We start from the raw sequence: 20,895 nt of genomic DNA, 5'->3' as shown, positions 1-20,895 counted from the left end.
AGTGATCTGCAGTGACTGGGTCGGACTTGTTAGACACCAGCCCCCCTGTGCTTGTACTGTGCTGGGACCACCCTCTGCATTGGGACCACCGTCTTCTTGGGTCCGTTGGGAATCTCAGGTCGGGTCCCTTGGGAATACGGAATGACTTGCTTCCAGCCTGGGTGTGTGGCTTCTGAGGCTGTTGTGGGAAATGTGTAGGAAGGGGCTTCAGATGCTGGTTTACACCGAAGATCGACACAAAATGCTGGTGTAACTCAGCGGGACAGGCAGCATCTCTGGGGAGAAGGAATGGGTGACGTTTCCGGTCAAGACCCTTCTCTGAATACATTCAAGAGAAAGCTAGATAGAGCTCTTAAGGATAGCGGAGTCAGGGGGTATGGGGAGAAAGCAGGAACGGGGTACTGATTGAGAATGATCAGCCATGATCACATTGAATGGCGGTGCTGGCTCGAAGGGCCAAATGGCCTCCTCCTGCAACTATTGTCTATTGTCTATTGTCTATTAGGCTATGTACGCTCTTCCACGAGAGGTAGGGAGAGGTGGGCAGCTGGATGTGATCCTCAGTAAAGCCAGAACTGAGTTTGTGAAGTATTCTGTCCCTTCTGCCATTTACATGGGGCTCCCAGGGCCCTCAATACCATCCATAGTGCACCTTCTGGTGGTGAATCTGTGGAACTCATTGCCACAGGTGGCAGTGGAGGCCATGTCATTGGGTATTCTGAATATCTGCAGACGTCTCATAAGCTAAGGGGTAGACGTAGCTCCAATCTTCCAGCCTACCTCATTGTGGCCCGTGCACTTTTTTTGAACTACACTCTCCCCAGTGGCTGTAACACTACAACACTGTAGCTCTACGTTATCCATTCTGCTTATTTTTCTCTTTGCATTGATGGTTGTACCTGTGTATGGTTTGTGTGTACTGGTGCCTAGTGTGATTTGACTGGATAGCTCGTGAAACAGAGTACTTCATTTCATCTCGGTCGGTGTACTTAACAACATTAAACTAAAACCAATACCACAGAAGGTAAAGTGGCATTTCAGTGAGTGGAAGGAGAGGGTGTCGGAACAGTCATTGGATAATTAAATGGAATAAATGATTTTTCCATTGGTTTACAAAGGAGTATTCTAATCTGACAACCCAGGATGGCAAACACGCTTGGCACCTCAACTGTTGGCATACAATCAACAAACACTCTCCAAACTCCGAGAAAGCTGATCCTTCTTGCACCTTCTAAGATTCTTTTAATATAAATCATAAAATTTCAAGTCAGATGAACAATTGCTGCCAAACGCTTAAGTTAGAAGAGATTTTGCTGTGCAATCGTGCAGCTCCATCTGTAAGAAGAAACTGCAGACGCTGGTTTGAACCGAAGAAAGACACAAAAAGCTGGAGTAACTCAGCGGGACAGGCAGCATCCCTGGAGAGAAGGAATGGGTGACGTTTCAGGTCGAGACCCTTCTTCTCGACCCGAAACATCACCCATTCCTTCTCTCCAGGAATGCTGCCTGTCCCACTGAGTCACACCAGCTTTTTGTGTCTTCAGCTACGTTTTTTTAACGTTGTTTCAGAGAAAGTCTTTCCAGAGACCACTTGCAACGTACGAGTGTAGAGGGTGGGGCAGAAAGGACAGGCATAGAAATCATCGTTCCTGAAGAGTGGATCGACTGGGCTTGTATTCACTGGAATTTTGAAGGATGAGAGGGGATCTTATAGAAACATAGAAAATCCTTAAGGGGTTGGACAGGCTAGATGCAGGAAAAATGTTCCCCATGTTGGGGGAGTCCAGAACCAAGGGGGACCTAGTTTAAGAGTAAGGGGTGGGCCAATTAGGACTGAGATGACAAAAAAAAATTTCAACCAGAGAGTTGTATATCTGTGGAATTCTCTGCCACTGAAAGCAGTGGAGGCCAATTCACTGGACGTTTTCAAGAGAGAGTTAGATATAGCTCTGAGGGCTAACAGAATCAAGGAATATAGGGAGAAAGCAGGAGCGGGGTACTGATTCTGGATGATCAGCCATGATCATATTGAATGGTGGGGTTGGCTCGAAAGGCCAAATGGCCTACTCCTGCACCTATTTTCTATATTTCTATGTTTCATCCTACCGCTACCACAACCAGAGAGCAGTCCTGAGGGTGGCACGGTGGCGCAGTGATAGTGTTGCTGCCATACAACGCTTGCAGCCGCCGGAGACCCGGCTTCAATCCCGACTATTTACTATGTCTGTATGGAGTTTGTACGTTCTCCCCGTGATTGCGTGGGTTTTCTCTGAAATCTTCGGTTTCCTCCCACACTTCAAAGAAGTACTGGTTTGAAGGTTAATTGGCTTGGTATAAGTGTAAAATGTCTCTAGTGTGTGCAGGATAGTGTTAATGTGCGGGGATCGCTGGTCGGTGCGGACACAGTGGGCCGAAGGGCTTATTTCCATGCTGTATCTCTAAACTAAACTAAACTACAATCTATCTCATTGGTGACTCTCGGACTATCCTTGATCGGACTTTGCAGTCTAAACCTTGCACTAAACGTCATTCCCTTATCACGTATTATACATTGTAAATGGCCCGATTGTAATCATGTATTGTCTTTCCGCTGACTGGATAGCACGCAACAAAAGCTTTTCACTGTACCTCGGTACACGTGACATTAAACTAAACTAAATTAACTAAGAATACAGTGGGATTTAGATTAGTTACAGATATGATTGGCGATATGGCAGATGAGACGGCCGATCTCAACCTCATCGGGACTTCCACACTGATCAGGGGGTAGGATTTGCCCCCTGCTGCTGAGGCTCTGGAACTCTGGCTGGAAACGGCAGATCCGTTCCCATGGCTGACTTACCACGGCCGACTTTGCAGGTTGATATCACGGCTCCTCAGCTACCTTGGTGGACAGTCCCGGTACCACTGGACGGCCATTTTTTATAACCACTCTTATATTAAACGGAGATCTGTAGCAGGAGCGTAGAAACAAGGAACTACAGATGCTGGTTTACACAAAAGGGGATGGAGCTGGAATAATTCAGTGGCTCAGGCAGCACCACCAGAGAACACGGATAAATCGAGCGGCACGGTGGCGCAGCGGTAGAGTTGCTGCCTTACAGCGAATGCAGCGCCGGAGACTCAGGTTCGATCCTGACTACGGGTGCTGCACTGTAAGGAGTTTGTATGTTCTCCCCGTGACCTGCGTGGGTTTTCTCCGAGATCTTCGGTTTCCTCCCACACTCCAAAGACGTACAGGTATGTAGGTTAATTGACTGGGTAAATGTAAAAAAAATAAAAAAATTGTCCCTAGTGTGTGTAGGATAGTGTTAATGTGCGGGGATCGCTGGGCGGTGCGGACTTGGTGGGCCGAAAAGGCCTGTTTCCGCACTGTATCTGAAATATGAAAAAAAAAAAAAAAAAAAATAATAACATTTTGAGTCGGGACTTCTTCAGTCTGAAGAAGGATCCCAACCCAAAACGTCACCCGTCCATGTTGTCCAGAGATGCTGTCTGACCCATTGAGTTACCCAGCACTTTGTGTTGGAAACATTGAGGTTCTCAAACATCAAACCTCAAACATTGAGGTTCTCCCATCATTTTGGCACCCCAAGAGATAAAGAACACTCTCCTAAACACTTTCTATCACAGTCCTTGCAGATGTCTCTACACAATGTAGACTATTGGACATCCTAATGACAGATATAATCCCAACATAACCCCAAAATTAGATTTGGACCAAATCTGTGCCTTCGCTGAAACTGTTTAGTTCTCATGCACCAAATTGTCCACTTTTCCCCCCCATCTCAGTTTATTATTCCACTGATGGTACTAACTCTACCTTGACTCTATGATCTGCTGGTCCCATACCTTTGTTATATCTAGACCTGTTTATTCCAATGGTCTCCTGACCAGTTTTCATATGATGTAGGAAGGAACTGCAGGTGCTGGTTTAAACCGAAGATAGACTCAAAATGCTGGAGTAACTCAGCAGGACAGGCAGCATCTCTGGATCGAAGGAACGGGAGATGTTTCTGGTTGAGACTCTTCATCAGAGTCTGAAGATGGGTCTCGAGCCAAAACATCACCCATTCCTTCTGTTCAGAGATGCTGCCTGTCCCGCTGAGTTACTCCAGCATTTTGTATCTATCTTCAGTTTTCACATGATACACTGGAATTTAGAAGGATGAGGGGGGATCTTATTGAAACATATAAGATAATTAGGGGATTGGACACATTAGAGGCAGATAACATGTTCCCAATGTTGGGGGAGTCCAGAACAAGGGGCCACAGTTTGAGAATAAGGGGTAGGCCATTTAGAACGGAGATGAGGAAGAACTTTTTCAGTCAGAGGGTGGTGAAGGTGTGGAATTCTCTGCCTCAGAGGGCAGTGGAGGCCAGTTCGTTGGATGCTTTCAAGAGAGAGCTGGATAGAGCTCTTAAGGATAGCGGAGTGAGGGGGTATGGGGAGAAGGCAGGAACGGGGTACTGATTGAGAGTGATCAGCCATGATCGCATTGAATGGCGGTGCTGGCTCGAAGGGCTGAATGGCCTACTCCTGCACCTATTGTCTATTGTCTATTGTCTATTGTCTATTGTCTATTGATATGAATATGAGATGTCCGTTGTGTGAGCTCTCCATAAGGTACTATTTAACATTTAGACAGGTACATGGAGAGGATAGGTTGAGAGGTATATGGGCCAAAATCAGGTAGGTGGGACTAGTGTCAATGGGACATGTTGGGCTAAAGGGCCTGTTTCCACACTGTATCACTCAAATATGAGATCATATCATGGAGATATGATCTGATATGCTCCTTGAATATGAGATTATCCATAACTCTGCTACCCACATTGTCATCCACAAATCAACCCCTTTGTTGGCAACCTTCAATAGGCCCCGGTTAAACAAAAATGAATATTCTTTTCTCTATTTTCAAATCTCTCCATGATTTCCTGCTCTCCGTCTCTGCATTCTTCCTTGACTTTGTAAACTAAACTCCGAACTAAGGACTTCAGGCTTATGTTTTGTTTTGCACCACTGCGGGAGAGTCTAGGATCAGAGGGCACAACCTCAGAATAAAAGGACATACCTTTAGTTTAGTTTAGAGATACAGCGCGGAAACAGGCCCTTCAGCCCACCGAGTCCGCGCCGACCAGCGATCCCCGCACACTAACGCTATCGTACACACACTCGGGACAATTTACACTTGTACCAAGCCAACTAATCTATCTGCAAACCTCTACGTCTTTGGAGTGTGGGAGGAAACCGAAGATCTCGGAGAAAACCCAGGTGATCGGGGGAGAACGTACAAACTCCGTGTAGACAGCACCCTTAATCGGGATCGAACCCAGATCTCTGGCGCTGCAAGCGCAGTAAGGTGGTAACTCTACCGCTGCGCCACCGTGCCGCCCACAAGATAGATGTAGATATAGTTGCTCCTCCATTGCTCCTCCATTCAGTTGCTCAGCTTGAAACTCTGCGAATACATACCTAAACCTTCCTATCTTTCCTTCCCTATGTGCCTTTTTAAAAGTCCCACTCTTTTTACCAAGCATTTGACTGTTGTGTCCAGTGTTTGTTGGTATGTAGCTCGCCATCAAGTTTTGATCGAAAGCGTTGCGTATATTAAAAAAATTGAGTTGTTTTGGATCATTCAGAACAGCTGAGTTCTATTCATCAGGGCCGGTGACAATTTAATCCCCAATGCATGGAGAAATAAGCAGGCACTAAAGATAGCAGTCAGGCTACGGAGCGTTAATTGGATTGTAGAAAGCCTTTGCAATTGGATTGTGTCCAATAAATTAGTGGATGGAAAATCTTCCCTGAACTGATCCCGATCTAGCTACTCTTGCTGGAAATGTACTGGCATCAATATCAAATTAGGATCAGAACTTAGGCTTGTTGGTCTCTCATTTAAATGGACTTTCGACAGTCATGGTCACCTGCTCACAATGAATAATGTCACCTTTGTGGGAGTCTCCGTCATATGAATTAAAATACACTCCCACTTTCTGCTCTGTGCTCAATTCCTGCCCGCGAGGAGTGGTTTCCTGGCTGCCCTGTGCTCTTTCATCATTTGAAGTGTTGATTTAACCTGCTTGGAAAAATGTGAGGAGAACAAGGTGGCACAGGTGGTAGAGCTGCCGCCTCGCAGCGCCAGAGACCCAGGTTCGATCCTGACCTCGGGTGCTGTCCTTGCGGAGATTTCGCATGCTCCCTGTGATCACGTGGATTTGCTCCGGTTTCCTCCCGCGTCCCAAGGACGTGCGGCATTGTAGATGAATTCATTGTCCTCTGTAAAATTGGCCCTAGAGTGCAGGGAGTGGATGGGAAAAGTGGGTTTACATAGAACTGGTGATCGATGGTCAGGGTGGACCGAAGGTTTCTAATCTTTCAATCAATCAAAACGGGTTTCTATAGGGGGCAGTTGTTGCAGCCTCCCTGTGAAACCAACCTTTTCTAAGCAAGGATTGATTTCAGACACTGCTCAGAAAGTCTGGAAACACAGCGAACTACAGATGCTGGAATCTTGCGTAGAACACAAAGAGCTCGAGTAACTCAGCAGGTCAGGCAGCATCCCTGGTGGACTTGTGTAGGTGACTTGAAGCAGGGTCCCAAACCAAAATGTTGCTGATCCATGTTCTCCAGGCACCTGCAGTGTTAATTGGATGCTGCCTGAGCTGCTGAGTTACTCCATCCAGCACATTATGTTCCATGTAACAAACAGATTACAGTGTAAACATACATTGCAACATTTTCCAGGAGACTGCTATTCACTACAAACCCAGTAAATGTCAGTGCTTGCAGTATTTCATGAAAGTTTTATGAACTGATTCATAGGTCATGAAAGCAGTTAAATAATGACACTTGCATTCACTTTTGCCTGCCTTTACCTCAATGTATAAAACCCATATAGCTTCATCTTAATTCACCAACCCACACGGTCGTAGGGAGAACGCACAAACTCCGTACAGACAGCACCCGTAGTCGGGATCGAACCCGGGTCTCTGGATGCTGTACTGCTGCAAATCTACTGCTGCGCCACCGTGCTGCCCCTTTAAACATTTAACAGGAAGCTGAGGGGCAACTTTCCACACAGAAAACTGTCCAAAGTTTGTGCTCTGATCAAACTTGTGGCAATAACCCCCTATCGGTAGTGCAACCTGGAATACAGGCATATTGTGTCTATTTTGTTTGTTCATTTTGTAGACCTGTGACCCTGAAGTGAGATTTGTACATTTCTAACGATTAAGGCCAATTTACTCCAAGTCTTGGGCTTGTCTCTAATCGTAGTTTAGTTTATTGTCACGTGTACTGAGGTACAGTGAAACACTTTTTGTTGTGTGCTAACCAGCCATAAGACACAGCAGCAGAATTACGCCATTAGGCCCATTGAGTGCAATCACTGTGGCGCGGCAGGTCGAGCCGCTGCCTCACAGTGCCAGAAGGGCAGGTTCGATCCTGACCTTGGAGCTGGCCATGTGGAGTTTGCACGTTCTCCCTGTGACTGTGTGGGTTTCCGTCGGGTGCTCCTGTCTCCTCCCACATCCCAAAGATGTGCGGGTTTGTAGGTTAATAGGCTTTAAACTAGCATCTGCGGTTCTGAGTTAGGTAGAGCTCTTGGGGCTAGTGGAATCAAGGAGTATGGGGAGAAGGCAGGCATTGATTGGGGACGATCAGCCATGATCACAATGAATGGCGGTGCTGGCTCGAAGGGCCGAATGGCCTCCTCCTGCACCTATTTTCTATGTTCTATGTTCTACGTGTCTGCTCTGCTATTCGATCATGGCTGATCGATTTCTCCTTGGTTTAGTTTAGTTTATTATTGCCACACACACCCGGGTACAGTGAGTGAATAACTTTTGTTGCGTGCTAACCAGTCAACGGAAAGACAATACATGATTACAATCAGGCCATCCACAGTGTACAGATACATGATAAAGAGAATGACATGAATAACATTTAGTGCAAGATAAAGCCAGTAAAGTCCGATCAAAGATAGAAATTGTCCGATGGTCTCCAGTGAGGTAGATAGTAGTTCAGATCAAGCAATAGGAGGCCCAGCTATTGGGGCGGCACAGTGGCGCAGCGGTAAAGTTGCCGCCTTACATCGCTGGAGACCCGGGTTCGATCCTGACCACGGGCGGTGTGTGTACGGAGTTTGTTCATTCTCCCCGTGGCCGCGTGGGTTTTCTTCGGATGCTCCAGTTTCCTCAAACACTCCAAAGATGCACAGGTTTCTAGTTTATTTAGCTACGGTAAAAATTGTAAATTGTCCCCAGTGTGGGATAGTGTTGGTGTACTACCGATCGCTGGACGACATGGACTCAGTGGGCCTATTAGTCTGTTCCCACATACATTATCTCTAAACTAAACTAAGCTAGGCCACACTGAGGAACCCTTCCCTCTGTTAGGAGAGAAAAACTCGTCTCGAGCTTTGCATGATCTCAAAGCCAACATTCAGAGCCATTGTCAATTATGTACTGCACGGTGAAATTCATTTTGCATATATTACACATGCGGGCGCCACCATTTTTGGTGCCAAGTCCAAAGTCTGGTTGGCCCGCTCAAAGTGCTAGAGCAGTTACTTTAGTGCCTTTGGGCCTGAGCAATCAGAGTCAGAGGTCACAACAGTTAGCAAAGGATAGGAAACATCAGCTTCTGGTAACATGAGAGGTGATCATAAGGTCATAAGGAGTCTACTCCCATCAAGTCTACTCCGCCATTCAATCATGGCTGATCTCTCTCTCCCTCCTAACCCCATTCTCCTGCCTTCTCCCCATAACCTCTGACACCTGTACTAATCAAGAATCTATCTTTGCCTTAAAAATATCCACTAACTTGGCCTCCAAAGCCTTCTGTGGCAAAGAATTCCACAGATTCACCACCCGCTGACTAAAGAAATTTCTCCTTATCTCCTGCCTAGAGGCAGGAAACGTGTTCCCAATGTTGGGGGAGTCCCGAACCGGGGGCCACAGTTTAAGAATAAGGGGTAGGCCATTTAGAACGGAGATGAGGAAAAACCTTTTCAGTCAGAGAGTTGTAAATCTGTGGAATTCATTGCCTCAGAAGGCAGTGGAGGCCAATTCTCTGAATTCATTTAAGAGAGAGCTAGATAGAGCTCTTAAAGATAGCAGAGTCAGGGGGTATGGGGAAAAGGCAGGAACGGGGTACTGATTGTGAATGATCAGCCATGATCACATTGAATGGCGGTGCTGGCTCGAAGGGCCGAATGGCCTACTCCTGCACCTATTGTCTATTGTCTATTGTCTATTAACTAACCTTATCTCCTGGTGGCTCAGCACTTCAACTCCACCTCCCATTCCCAATCTGACCTTTCTGACCTGGGCCTCCTCCATTGTCATAGTGAGGCCCAACGCAAATTGGAGGAACAGCATCTCATATTTTGCTTGGGCAGTTTACACCCCAGCGGTATGAACATTGACTTCTCTAACTTCAGATAGTTCCTCTGTCCCTCTCTTTCCCCTCCCCTTCCCAGTTTTCCCACTAATCTTGCTGTCTCCTACTACATCCTATCTTTGGCCCGCCCCCTCCCCTGACATCAGTCTGAAGAAGGGTCCCGACCCGAAACGTCACCCATTCCTTCTCTCCAGAGATGCTGCCTGACCCGTTGAGTTACTCCAGCATTTTGTGTCTACCTTATATAAATTTGCTCGTCACAAAGTCTCGGACTTGTAGAGGTGGTGTAAAATGTTATAGGAATAAAGTCAAGAAACACATCTGAAATAAAAGTGTAAATTTGGTTTATCCTTGCATAAATATAAATTGATGTTAGATCAATTATTAGTTTGCAATCCAAAATTCACAGTGATGAAGGAGAGAAAGATATTGCATCAAGCGAGAAGACAGAGCAGCCTTGGCCTTTGAATGAAGTTTGACACAAAATGCTGGAGTAACTCAGCAGGTCAGGCAGCACCTCTGGAGAAAAGGAATGGGTGACGTTTCGGGTCGAGACCCTTCTTCCATAGCTTGGTCCATCACCCGGAGCAGACTTCCCACCATTGACTCCATCTACACTTCACACTCCCTCAGGAAAGCAACCAATATAACCGAAGACCATTCTCACCCCGGTCATTCCTTCTTGACGTTTTAGGTCGGAACCCTTCTTCAGACTCTCCAGCATTTTGTGCCCATTTCCACAGTGTATGTTCTTGACTGCATTCTCAAGCTGCTAAGTGATCATTTTTGTTCGTGAGTTCATAAGTGATAGGGGTAGGATTAGGCCATTCGGCCCCATCAAGTCTACTCCACCATTCAATCATGGCTGATCTATCTCTCCCTCCAAACCCCATTCCCCTCCCTTCTCCCCATGACCCCTAACACCCGTACTAATTAAGTTCTCTCCTATACAATTTTTTTTTGTCTTCCTCTTTCTCCATCCACTTTCCTGAGTGTAATTATGATCATATTAAATGGAAAGGCAGGTTTGACAGTCCAGGTGGCACTGTCTTGCTCCAACAGTGTGTACTCTTGTGTGGTAGATCTTAAGGGGACATACAGGGTTTATTTTCAAAGACAAAAAGGCTAGATAGAGTGGACGTGGAAAGGATGTTTCCAGTAATGGAAGAATCTACGACCTGAGGGTAGAGCCTCGGAATCAAAGGATTTTCCTTGAGAATGGAGATGAGGAGGAATTTCTTTGGCCAGAGGGTGGTGAATCTGTGGAATTTGTTGCCACAGACGGCTGTGGAAGACGACTTTGGGTATTTTGTTAGTCTGTCTGAAGAAGGGTCTTGACCTGAAACGTCACCCATTCCTTCTCTCCTGAGATGCTGCCTGACCTGCTGAGTTACTCCAGCATTTTGTGAATAAATACCTTCGATTTGTACCAGCATCTGCAGTTATTTTCTTATATTACCTTGGGTATTTTAATGTTGGAGATTGATAAGATCTTGATTAGTAAGGTGGTCGAAGGTTACACGCAGGAGAATGGGGTTGAGAGGGAAAAATAGATCAGCCATGATCGAATGGCAGAGTTGGCTCGATGGGCGAATGGTCTGGTTCTGCTCGTATGTCTTACGGTTTTATTTGGTCAAAGGCTAAACGGTTGGTAGCCCTTGCTGTTCATGGGTTTTCAACAATATTTACTGAATAATAATAATAATAATAATAATAAATTTTATTTGTCACGTGTAGGTTGTCAATGGTACAATGAAATGTATTTGACAAGACAACGGGTCACCTCAGCAGTAATATTCCAAGGATAAATAAGATTTAAAAAATGACATTAGGAAGGTTTAAAAAGACAATATTAAAAATAGGTAAAAAGGCAATATTAAAAATAATCAACATGTATGATTTGAAATGTGTTTGAGTTCAGAAGCCTGATGGCCTGATGGTAGAAACTGTTCTTAAGTCTGGTGGTACACGCAGCCATACTCCTATATCGTCTGCCTGACGGTAACCTCATGAGAAATAAATGCTAGCGTTGCCTCCACCAGGGCTGAAACTGCTAGTTGGCATATTGAGTTCAAATTACTAAGCACTCAGGGTTTTGAAAATTACTGCTCAAACATTTACTGTATGAAGGTGCTGCACTCTCAAGTTGACTATGATCTAATAATTAATTTAAATACACAGGCTTACTGAGGCTTAAGCAGTCGAGGGCAAAGGATATTATTCAGATTCATTGTGCAAACACAGAAGTGATTAATAAATAGAAGGTTTCATTACCATTGCAATCTCCATGTTTAAAGGGACTGCGTTTCTGGTAACTCTGTAAAAGGTTAACTGAATGTATTTGCTTTCCGTATCGCAAATTATTATGATGTAGATTTTAACTGGCTAAAGGAATGGTGGACGTGAATTCAATACTAACTTTCAGTAAGAAATTGGATGAAGGAGAAACTTTGAGGGTTTTGAGGAAAGAAGGTGGGATTGGGATCAATTGAATGGCTCGTTCAGTCACAGGTTTGATAAGATGATGCTCATATGGGCGGTGAATTGATACAGCGGTAAAGCTACAGCTCCAGACACTCGGGTTCGATCCTGACTACGGATGCTGTCTGTATGGAGTTTGCACGCTCTCCCTGCGACCGCTTGGGTTTTCTCCGGTTTCCTTCCACCCTCACAGATGTACAGGTTTGTAGGTTAATTGGCTTTGGTAAAACTGTAAATTGTCCCCAGTCTGTAGGATAGTGCTGGCAAAAGGGATAGTGCAGCACCCTCCCCTCTCCCCCCCTCCCCCTCCCCTCTTCCCCCTCCCCCTCCCCCTCCCCCTCCCCTTCCCCCTCCCCCCTCTCCCCCTCCCCCCTCTCCCCCTCCCCCCTCCCCCTTCCCCCTCCCCCCTTCCCCCCTCCCCCCTCCCTCCCCTCCCCCCCTCCTATTATGCTATTAAGCGGGCAAGAGAGCAGAGAAGATTTACGGAGATGTTGCTAAGCCTTGAGGGTCTGGGCTATAGGGAGAGGTTTAGGCTGGGACTTTATTCCCTGAACAGCAGGAGGATGAAGGGTGATAAAATGGAGGTGTATAAAATCATAAGGGGGCATAGATAGGGTGAGTGCAGAGTCTTTTTCTGAGGGTAGGTGAATCAAGAACTAGAGGGATAGGATCAAGGTGAAAGGAAGAAGATTTAATAAGAAACTGAAGGGCAACATTTTCCACGCAGAGAGAGGTGGGTATATAGTATGAGCAGTCAGTGGAAGTAGTTGGAGCAGGTACAATGACAACAATGGCAGCTCAGTGGCGCAGCAGTAGAGTTACTGCCTTATAGCGCTAGAGACCAGAGTTCGATCCTGACTACAGGTACTGTATGTACAGAGTTTGTACATTCTCCCTGTGACCATGTTGGTTTTCTCCGGATGCTCTGATTTCCTCCCACATTCCAAAGGCATGCAGGTTAATTGGCTTCAGTAAAAATTGTAAGTTGTCCATAGTGTGTCGGATAGTGTTAGTGTACGGGGATCGCTGGTCGGCGTGAACTCGGTGGGCTGAAGTGCCTGTTTCTGCACCGTATCTCTAATATTTAAAGTAAACATTTATAAGACTTTGGGACATGTGCATGGATAACCAAGGTTTAGAGGGATATGGGCCAGGTGTGGGGAAAATGGGACTGGTTTGAAGAAGTGGATGAATTGAGCCGAAGAACCTGTTTCTGTGCTGTATGACTGTAACTTTCAAAGTAACACTTGAGATGACATTGCTTTAAATCATGCCTAATATAAAATACGATTTACGATTCAAACATCAGTGTTGAATTATGTTCTCAGTACCTGAAAACCTTTTACCATTAATTGGAATTGTCTGAGAGCACCAATCTATTTTCGTTCAATTTAATGTCCCTTCTGGTGCTGAAGCAAAGAGTGCACATTGTTCATGGCAGTGTGTGGCGCTTTAAGGAGTTTCCTGATAACCAGAAAGAGGAAGAGCCGTTGGTGTGGGACAGGTGCCAGTAATGAAATAGGAAAAATATGTTTGCCTCAAAGGCTGACAGCAAAATGCAGATGGGCGTTTTCACTATTGCGTATTTATTTTAATCAGGATCATAACAGCTCACTAACCAAAATTTGATGTGAGGCAGCCTGACCTCAGTGAAGCTAATTTTTGTTTTTTGTTTTTAAAAAAAAAACGTCTAGAGGAAACTCGACAAAAATAATTTATACCAACCAATTCTGCCAGACTAAATCAGTTGATAAATTCGCAATGACAGTCTGTCGATAGTGAAACCTCCGGCTTAATTTTAGATTTTAGAGATACAGCGCGGAAACAGGCCCTTCGGCCCAACGAGTCCGCGCCGCCCAGCGATCCCCGCACACTAACACTATCCTACACACACTAGGGACAATTTTTACATTTACCCAGTCAATTAACCTACAAACCTGTACGTCTTTGGAGTGTGGGAGGAAACCGAAGATCTCGGAGAAAACCCACGCAGGTCACGGGGAGAACATACAAACTCCGTACAGACGGCACCCGTAGTCAGGATCGAACCTGAGCCTCCGGCGCTGCATGGCAGCAACTCTACCGCTGCGCCACCGTGCCGCATTACCATGATGTTATTATTTGGTGAGGTAAATTAGAGCTAAATGAGGAAGAAAATTATGGAATTGAATACCCACTGAACAGGAAGGAAAAATTGTTCTGGAAGATGCAACCCCCCACCACCCCCCCCAGCTCATGTTTCCTGATTTGCGATCATATAGAAGCTCTATAGTTCTCTTCAATTCTCCTTCCCATTCCCACATAGACCTTTCTGTCCAAGGTCTCCTCCATTGTCAGAACGCAAATTGGAGGAACAGCATCTCATATTTCGCTTGGGCAGCTTACAGCCCAGTGGTATGAATATTGATTTCTCTCACTTCAGGTAGCCCCGGCATTCCCTCTCTCTCTCTCTCTCTCTCTATCCCTCCCCCACCCAAGTCACCCTAGCTTCTCATTTTCACCCTTCAAACAGCTAACAATGGCCTGTTTCCTTTATCATTGTTACATTTTTGCATATCTTTTATTCATTGTTCTTTATCTCTCCACATCACTGTCTATATCTCTCATTTCCCTTATCCCTAACCAGTCTGAAGAAGGGTCTTGACCTGAAACGTCACCCATTCCTTCCCTCCAGAGATGCCGCCTGTGCCACTGAGTTACTCCAGCTTTTTGTGTCTATCTTCTAGAAGCTCTGTAGCATCCTTTGCTTTTATGCTGAGGAAGATAAGATGGAGGACTAAGTCAGATGAGCGATCGAGGCTGCTCCATCAGTCATTGAGAATGACTGTTCTGCCAGCACTATCTTCACATTGCTTGGTGTTCCCATCGAGCTCTGTTCCGAATGGATTTAATGACTGAACCTCCAACTACATCGGGGGTAGAGAATCTCAAAGATTCACCACTCTCTGAGTGAGTAGATTTCTCCTCGTCTCAATCGTACACAGCCTACCCCTTGTCCTGAAACTCTGAGCCTTTTCCTTGGTTCCTCAGCTGCGAGAAACATCCTATTCAGCCCCTCAAACCTAGAACTAATTTTGTAAATTTCAATAAGGAAGAGCATTAAGCTACACTCTGTACTTCCAAGTGATAGGATGCAGAGCAACATTTTGCAGCACTAGTCTACTGTGCCAACTCCGGCTCCACAGCGTATATACGAGCTCCTTCCATTACAACAACCAATCATCTTACTCCTTGTGACAGGATGGGTCTCGCCCCGATCACTCCCTCTACTCCCCGCTCCCATCAGGCACAAGGGACAGAAGTGTGAAAACGCACGCCTCCAGATTCAGGGACAGTTTCTTCCCAGCTGTTATCAGGCAAGTGAATCAGCCCATCAACAACTAGAGAGCAGACCTTATGTACTATCCTCCTCAATGGAGACCCTCGGGCTATCATTAATTGGACTTTACTGGACATTACCTTGCACTAAACGCTACTCCCTTCATCGTGTATCTGTACATTGTGGACGGCTCGATAGTAATCATGTATGGTCTTTCCGCTGACTGGTTAGCACGCAACAAAAGCTTTTCTCCGTCCTACGGTACACATGGCAAACTAAGCTAAACTAAGAAGAAATTGTTTCATTGATTTTGGAGAAGTTCCACTGTTGCTAGAAATTAAGAGATTTAACTTGTCTAGGAATGTATGTCGATGGCAGTGCAGGGAAAGGGAGCAGGCGGTTTAACACACACCATGAAGAAACAAGGAATTGCAGATGCTGGTTAACAAAAAAAAAGAGGGACAAACCGTACGGTGGCGCAGCGGTAGAGTTACTGCCTTCCAACGCTTGCAGCGTCACAGACCCGGGTTCGATCCCGACTACGGGTGCTTTCTGTACGGAGTTTGTACGTTCTCCCCGTGACCGCAGGGCTTTTCTCCGAGATCTTCGGTATCCTCCCACATTCCAAAGACGTACAGATTTGTAGGTTAATTGGCTTGGGTTTGTAGACTTGGCATAAGTGTAAATTGTCCCTAGTGTGGGGAGGCTTGTGTTGAATGTGCAGGGATCGCTGGTCGTCGCGGACTTGGTGGGCCGAAGGGCCTGTTCCCACTCTGTAACTCTAAACGAAACTAAAAAAAGTGTTGGAGTAACTCAGCGGGTAAGGCAGCATCCCTGGAGAATATAGATAGGTGATATTTTCGATCCAGACCCGAAGATTCACCAATCCATGTCCTCCACTGAGTTACTCCAGCACTTTGTGCATGCGTTTTTTGTTAAGCACAGATTAGAGTCAGATTGCCTCTTGTTGAGATTAAATACCTCCTATCACACATTGTTTGTGTTGTTATCTTGTACATAGTCATGGTTTAGGCAGAACAGGGTCAGACTTGGTTTGGGAATCAGAAAACTCCAGATGCGGGGAATGTAAAATAGAAATAGAAAATGCTGGAAACATTTAGGCAGCACGTGTGGAAAGGGAAACAATTAATGTTTCATGTCCATGGTCTTAATTAGCACCATGAAATATCCATACACGCGTGTGTGTGTGTATACGCTGAACATTTTGCTATTATATTGTTTACAGAGTACTGTGTTTACATATTCAGTTGTGTGTGTTGCTGCAAGTGAGAGTTTCATTGTTCTCTTTGGGATATATGGCAATAAAACACTCTCAACTCTCTCTTGAAAGAGAGAAAACAAATTAGTTTCAGTTTGCAGAGAGGAGATAGAAGAGGGATGGCCAGAACAAAGGGAGTATCTCTGATCGGCTGAAGTCAGGTGGCTTAATGCGACAGTTTTTATCAGATTATAACTCTTTGTCTTTGTGGAGGTGAAAGAAACTGCAGATGCCAGAATCCCGGGCAAACTACAAAGTGCTGGAGGAACTCAGTGGGTCTGAGAGCATCCGTGGAGGGAATGGACGGACGTTTTGGGTCGGGACCCTTCAGACTCCAGTCTGAAGAAGAGTCCAGACCCAAAATATCACCAGTCCATTCCCTCCATAGAGGTTACCTGACCTGCTGAATTCCACCAGCGCTCAGTGGCTCTTTGTCTCTCATGTATTGCTAATAGTAAGGTTGTGGGATGTGCCAGACTATATAAGACTGTGATTAAATTTGGCTGCATTTATGAGGAGCATACGTCCACGTAAACATGGTACAGAACATTAGGTATGGACAGGGAGCAAATTTGCACCTATTCAAATTCCTGTCTATATTTGGGGACAATTTTGCAAATGAAAAAACAGGTAATCCTAGAAGTACTCAGCAAATCAGATTTGAATATTTCCTGGATTTTCTACATTATAGATTTCCAGCATCTGCAATATTTTACATTCATTATTTTGTAGGAATTTAATTTTAACATGTTTCTTTGGACTAGACTAGAAGATTTGTTGCCAGATCCTGAGGGCCTGAGCTATAGGGAGAGGTTGGGCAGGCTAGAACTTTGTTCTTTGGAGTGCAGGAGGATGAGGGTTGGCCTTCTAGAGGTGCATACCATCACGAGGGGAATAGGTAGGGTAGATGCACAGCATGTTTTAGTCAGAGTCGGGGAATCAAGAACCAGAGAACATAGATTTAAGGTGAAAGAGGAAAAATCAGACTTTGCTGGACTTTATTTTGCACTAAACGTTGTGCGTGGGCAAGTTGGTCTGAAGGGCCTGTTTCAGTGCGTGTGACTCCATTGACTGCTTCAAACTGAGGATATAACACAGCAGGGTTAATTTTTTGAAATACAGACCCAATTAGCAAATGCCAAAGCCAAGTGGCCCTTTTTGTTCTTGCCTCCTTGCATTCACATACAATCTATTGATAACAATCACATGGCATTATGTTTCTTTAAATTGTTCAACACATTGTGATCATATCACCGATGTTCATTTGTTTAAATATTATTTATGTTGCACTTTGTACAATTGTTTTCACAGGTTATTTGCAGAAGTGAGAAATTATTTTGGCGCCTTTATTTACAGCCTATGCATTTTACAGTCTCAAATGAGTGGTGGGAATCATGTCTTCTCTGACCTTCCTTACGTGTGCAGAGAAGATTTACGGGGATGTTGCCAGGACTCGAAGGCCTGAGCTACAGAAAGAGGTTGAGCAGGCTAGGATTCATTCCTTTGCCCAGAGTAGGAGAATCAAGAACCAGAAGACATAGGTTTAAGATGAGGTGGGGGGGGGGGGGAGATTTAATAGGAACTTGAGGGGTAACCTTTTTACACAAAGGGCGGTGGGTATATGGAACGAGCTGCCAGAAGAAGTATTAGAGGCAGGTACTATCATAAAATTTAAGGGACATTTGGACAGGTACGTGGGTGGATAGGATTAGAGGGTTATGGGCCAAACACAAGAAAGTGGGAGTAGTGTAGATGAGGCATATTGGTCAATGTGGGTAAGTTAGGCCAAAGAGCCTGCTTCCATGCTAGATGACCCCATGACTGACTTTTATTGGTCAGCACTACATTGCATCATACTCACCAGGAGTTTAGGTTTAAGTTTATTTTTGTCATGTGTCGCAAGGTACAGTGAAAAGCTTGGTTCTGCATGCTATCCAATCAAATCAGGTAGTACTCTATGTAAATGCAATCAAGTCAAGCTCAAATACAACAGGTAGAACAAAGGGAAAGATTCAGAGTGCAGAATATAGTTTTGCAGCATTGTAGAGTAATAATTCTCGAGACACATTCCAAAGCCCACAGTGGGATAGGTTGAAGAATCGGACTGTACCCAAGCCCATGGGACATAGGTTGGAGAATTGGGCTTTGCTCTACTGATGTGTGATATACTGTGATAACGATACGATGAATGGTTAGAATCAGTAAATTGAGCTCATTCGTTATTTGTGGGGGATGAGAGTAATTTCAAGTGCAGTAAACCCTCATTATGAAGGACCTCTGTACGATGGATTTTGGTTGTAGTCGACAGTCCGTTCCCATTCCCAGTCTGACCTTTCTGTCATGGGCCTCCTCCAGTGCCATAGTGAGGCCCACCGGAAATTGGAGGAACAGCACCTCATATTTCGCCTGGGCAGTTTGCAGCCCAGTGGTATGAACATCGACTTCTCCAACTTTAGATAGTTCCTCTGTCCCTCTCTTCCCCTCCTCCTTCCCAGATCCCCCTCTATCTTCCTGTCTCCACCTATATCCTTCCTTTGTCCCGCCCCCCTGACATCAGTCTAAAGAAGGGTCTCGACCCGAAACGTCACCCATTCCTTCTCTCCCGAGATGCTCCCTGACCTGCCGAGTTACTCCAGCATTTTGTGAATAAACGACCTTCACCGCCAGGCTGGGCTATGGAATCAGCCCCCGGTCGCACTGCACATCCCAGCTGCTTCCAGGCTGGCCCTACCGCCGCCACCACCGGCCCACACCGCTTCCTCGGCCGCTTCCGGGCCCAGCCTGCCGCCATCTTGTCCTCCACCGCTCACCGTTCCCTGCACTCCAGCCACGATCAATGACTCTGCCGATCCACCTCTCCCCCCCCCCGGCAACCCGCAGGCGGGGCCGTCGGCTCACCTGGATTCCAGGCCCGCTTCCAGACTGAGAGTCTAAAGAATTGTCTCGGGTTTTCCGCAAAAGATGTTGAACCTATTGGGGTTGGAGGGGTGGCGGGATGCTGTGACTCAAACAGTGAGGCCCATTGTTCAGTTAAGTGCAGTGCAGGTAAACATGGCAATCATGAAGCTGCTCTACTCCTGCCCAGATGCTGTTGTCACCACATTACCCAAAAGACTGCATTTGCAGTCATCCACGGCTGTGAATATAAGGGACTCGCGTGATAAACACGGGCCAGAACATTTCAGGGCTTGTCCATGCAGGTGAATCGGAATTTTTTGAACATATAAGTGATAAATCATAATTGCTATCAAACAACCTCCCTGGAAAATTAATTCAACAGATTCTGGATGGCAATATGGTTTTTTTTTAAAACATTTTTGTCTTTTTTGCCTTTCTTTCTCGCAAATTCCTTTTTTTTTTGCTCCTTCTCCCTTTGTGTCACTTTTTGTACATGATTCCAGATTGAATTCAATACCTGGGGCTGGCAATTTCTGGTGTAGGAAGGAACTGCAGATGCTGGTGTGAATGCGATCAAGCCGCCCGACAGTACAAAGATAAAGGGCGCAACATTTTAGTGCAAAGTTGGAACATTGAAGTCTGATGTTAAAACAAGAAGCAACAGCGCGAACGCCCGAGCCACGAACTAGATTAGGCTGGACTCCGTTATGTAACACAGAAAGAGGCGTCTACTCTCCAGGATGCTCGGTGGCTAAGGAAGCACAAATGAATTTTGCAGATGCGATACTGAAATAAATGCCGGACGCCATTTGAAGTCGCTGTGTGTGAGAGGAAGCCTGCGTGTGTGCAAGAGGATTACACACCCACAGGTCCACAAGCAACAGCACAACCCTCGTGAAGAGTGCATTGAGTTTTACACCCAGTTCATTCACACAATGTCCAAACATGTTATTCCATACAACAGAATCTCTAACCCTTTACGTTTTTTTTTTAACCTTGTCTTTGTTTAATAGGGCTGAACATGTGTAATGAGGTTAGGAACTTATTGTATTCATCTCCTCATTTTAATTTCCATGGATCAGAATCGGTGTGACATGCATTAACAGCAATGTCCATTCCATAAGCTAGGATACTGTCCGATTCACCTCTACCCTATTGCCGACCGTGGGCTTTGTCTATGGAGCTGGTGCGCTATAATGCTGAGAACTATATGTCCAGTGGGTGGATCGCCGTGAGGGAGGGGGAGGGGGGAGAACAAAGGGGGACCTGGCGCGGGGTACTTTGTAACTTTGTACGTGTCCTTTATGGGCGACTATTTGCATACCTTGAGTATATGCAAGCAAGGAATTTCACTGTGACTTATCACATGTGACAATAGAGCATTCATTCATTCATTCATTCATTCATTCATTCATTCATTCATTCATTCATTCATTCATTCAGTTTCCAAGCTGTATCTCTGTATTAAGGTGGCATGGTGGCACCCATGTAGAATTGCTGCCTTACAGCGCC

At 45.5% G+C, this 20,895-nt stretch overlaps 1 protein-coding gene across 2 annotated transcripts in view; it reads left to right on the top strand.

Annotated features, from left to right (window-relative positions):
* adamtsl5 (ADAMTS like 5) overlaps positions 1-20,895 on the top strand; it is a 144,167-nt gene that overhangs the window by 2,879 nt on the left and 120,393 nt on the right. The window lies entirely within an intron of this gene.

The sequence above is a fragment of the Rhinoraja longicauda genome, chromosome 28, assembly GCF_053455715.1.
Source record: "Rhinoraja longicauda isolate Sanriku21f chromosome 28, sRhiLon1.1, whole genome shotgun sequence".
Lineage (NCBI taxonomy): Eukaryota > Metazoa > Chordata > Chondrichthyes > Rajiformes > Arhynchobatidae > Rhinoraja > Rhinoraja longicauda.
The sequence above is the reverse complement of the archived record's forward strand: the minus strand, read 5'-3'. Positions and strand labels throughout refer to the sequence as shown.